Source organism: Gymnoscopelus microlampas, assembly GCF_963454915.1.
Source record: "Gymnoscopelus microlampas genome assembly, chromosome: 3".
In the NCBI taxonomy this organism is placed as follows: domain Eukaryota; kingdom Metazoa; phylum Chordata; class Actinopteri; order Myctophiformes; family Myctophidae; genus Gymnoscopelus; species Gymnoscopelus microlampas.
Genome location: NC_139940.1, coordinates 7,590,790 through 7,594,533, shown reverse-complemented (window position 1 = coordinate 7,594,533; position 3,744 = coordinate 7,590,790).

The following is a 3,744-nucleotide window of genomic DNA, read 5'->3' as shown; positions in this document are numbered from 1 at the left end:
GTCCTCTTGGTCTATAAAATACTTTTGAAATTGTTTTTCAGTAAAATGATTGAATAGTTGTTTTTGTATGGAAGCAAATGTCAGTTGAAAGACTGTGTGTGTGTGTGTGTGTTTATCTCTAGTTGTCTGCCTGATCTTCTGTCCATGCTAGTGTGGTATTCCGTTACGGTCTGCTTTATTTCACACCTAATGACTAATAAAACATTCATTTGTTCCGCTGACACAGTGCTATGAGTGCCGAACCACAGTGTGTTTGAGTGTGTGTGGGTGTGTGTGCGTTGTGGGTGTGCGTGAGTGCGTGTCCTAATAGTGTTGTGTTACAGATCTGTGAAGGGAAGAGTGAACAGCTCCTTCCTCCATTAATGACTGCTGTGGGTATGAACACACACACACACACACACACACACACACACACAATGGAAAAGAGCAGAGAAGTGGCAACACACTCAAGACCTATTTATAGTCAGTTACATGACCGTGTCACCAGTTGTAACTAAGTACATTTACTCAAGTACTGCACTTAAGTACAATTTTTAGGTACTTTTACTTTACATAAGTATTTACATTTTTGAATACTTAATATTTATATTCCACCACATCTCAGGAGCAATTATTGCACTTTTTACTCCACTACAATTATTTGACAGCTTTAGTTACTTTGCAGATTTAGATTATTATTACAAAACCTATACATTAAGTGATTATGATGTATATTATACAGTACAGTAAACTACCCAGCAGCACATAAGCCTGACATTTAGTGATGAACACATTAATGCATTGATAAATACAATCCAATAATAACTTTTACTCAAGTAACATTTTGAGGGACTTTTACTTGTAACAGTATCTCTGAAGAGTGATATTGCTACTTTTACTAGTTATATAATCTGAGTACTTCCACCACTGAAAATACATTATTTTTGTCAACTAACATACCTGATGCACTGGATAAATTTGATTGAGTCCCTGCAGGAGGAGCAGAGGACACAGAAAAGGAAACAGACTGAAAAACAATCCATTGTCACCCTGATCAGACATCTTGCTAAGTGTGGAGAGACTGGAAACGAGGTGAGTTCATCACTCACAGTGGTGTAAAGTAACTAAGTACATTTACTCAAGTACTGTACTTAAGTACAATTTTGAGGTACTTTTACTTTACAGGAGTATTTCCAATTGTCTATGCTTTTTCTTCTACTCCACTCCATCTCAGAGGCAAATATTGTACTTTTACTCCACTACAATTATTTGAAAACTTTAGTTACTAGTCACTTTGCAGATATAAATTATTACAATATAAAACATACATTAACCTCTTTAGCCCTGTTTTATACCTAGGCTATTTGAAAATAGCAGATCTACAAGCTCACAACGCGTAGCATCGCAACGCGTTGTGAAGCTTGTAGATCTGCTATTTTCAAACATTTTAGTACTTTTACTTTTGGACTTTGTACTTTTACTCAAGTACATTTTGATTTACGGACTTTCACTTGTAACAGAGTTCTTCTACATTGCAGTATTGATACTTTTACTTAAGTAAAACATTTGAGTACTTTTTCCACCACTGCATATAACCACAGCATACGTACATGAAGTGTCGCTCTAGGGTTAAATAGCATATAGGGAACTAGTTAACACAGTGGTCTTCAACGTTTTTCAGGCCAAGGACCCCTTAGCTGAGATGAAGCAGGGACCAGGTTAATTTTTTTTGAGAAAGCCTTCCATGCAACTTGATAAGAGGCTTTCAAAGCTAGTTGAGAGATTTGAGACTAGCTTGGAAGTATTCCACATGCAGGGGAGAACCAAGGGGCCAGCTTCCAAGTTGTAAATTGAGGCTATATAGGAAGTGACAGTGACGTATGAATGGCCTGTAGTCTCGGTGTTTCACCCCTGCTGGTGTCAGAAGCAATTTGGCCCTATTCAAGCGGATGGGTTTTTGCCGAACTTTACACTTGATTTTATTGCCAGAATGAAATTAAACATTGTTATAAATACTATATGTAATTTATAACAATATCTAACATTGTCCATCACTTTGTAGCTTCATGTTATTGGCTTCCTTTGAAAAAGACTTGCAGCCTGTCACCTTGTCGCCGCTAGTGTGAACGCCGCATGAGGCCCGTGCAGGTGTAATTCTTGGCTGCCTCTGCCTCTGTTTTGGCTGGGTGTCCATGAACACAATACTGTAGGCTCTATGCACAGCAGCCATATTGGAAAGAAATTGGGCCTCTTCCTTACTTCCTTCACAGGTTTTTACCAATGATACTAATTAAGGCTCTGTTCCATATAGTGTAGCACAGTGGACCCCCATAACTCTGAGAGTGTACAAATGGAACCAAATGGACCCGTAAGGGTCCATTTGGTTCCATTTGTACACTCTCAGAGTTACACACCCGCAAGGGCCCATTTGAAACTCCCTCAAGGAACCATGAGGGTCCCTGGACCACACTTTGAGACCCACTGGTGTAGCAGAGTGTTTCCAGTGAGCCAACATGCACAATATCAGCACCCTGACTCTGTTAGACCAGAATGGAACAGAGCCTTCGTTAGTATCATTGGTAACACCTGTGCAGGAAGTATGGAAGAGGCCCAATTTCTTTCCAATATGGCTGCTGTGCATAGAGCCTATTGTCAGTGTCGGCAGGGGATTGTGTCCTTGTCGCGCTAGTGATCCCTGGGGGTGTGAGTGTGGGTCGGGGTAGTATGTCGCTCCGTGCAGGCCATGCTCTCCCAGTGATCTCGCCAGGTGAATCCATGTGTATCTGAGAACCACTTGTGTAGAAAACCACGACTTCTCCAAGTCCGGGGACCCCCAGGGGTCCATGGAAGGGTTCTAGGGCGTCTCCAGCAAAATGAGGAAATAGTTTTTCACCGGCTAGAAGTTACTGTAGCCCAATGAGAGAATGCATAAGGATGACTAACAAACGAAATACTTTGTGCCTCCCTGGCACAACGTATTTTCAAATGGGGATCTGTGGCCTAATGTGTATCAATGTGGGGGTCCTTCACATGAAAATGAGAACCACTGCTCTGCGTAGACTATGACATCAGTGGGGATTAGCGTTGACAGTCAGGGACCACAGTGTCCAAGGGGAATCGGCAATGACTATATTGAGGATGCAAAATAAACTAAGAGCTAAAAAAAACTAAATTTACAGTAAAAAGATGCGTTGATCTTTTTTTAGTGCTGACCCTGAGGTAGAAGACAGACAGACCTATATTTTTATGCATATAAAAATATAATATTTAAGAGGTATTTGGATGAGGAGGGGCCGTGTTAACCTATTGAGTCCTGGCATTCCCTTTTGCAATGTGGCCTGTCATGGGCCCGTTGGATTGACTGTTTTCGGATATAGTATCTACTAGTAGTAGGGTTGGTTTTATTTCGTTTTATCTCTGTTATTACTGCGGTTAACTTTATTGTTCTATTTTTATGGGTATTTTTAAACATGCAGTGGAAATATTTAAGTTGTGAATACAATTTGGAGAATTGTGAAAATTACCTGTGAAAAAATGGATAGGAGTTTATACATTTAGACTTCATCTACTTGTTTTCGGACGTTGTTGTTTTCTTCTGTTTTCTGTTTTGTATCTTATTTGTCTTTTTTAAAACACACACACACACACACACACACACACACACACACACACACACACACACACACACACACACACACACACACACACACACACACACACACACACACACACACACTATATGTATGTATCTCTGGTACAGGGTGT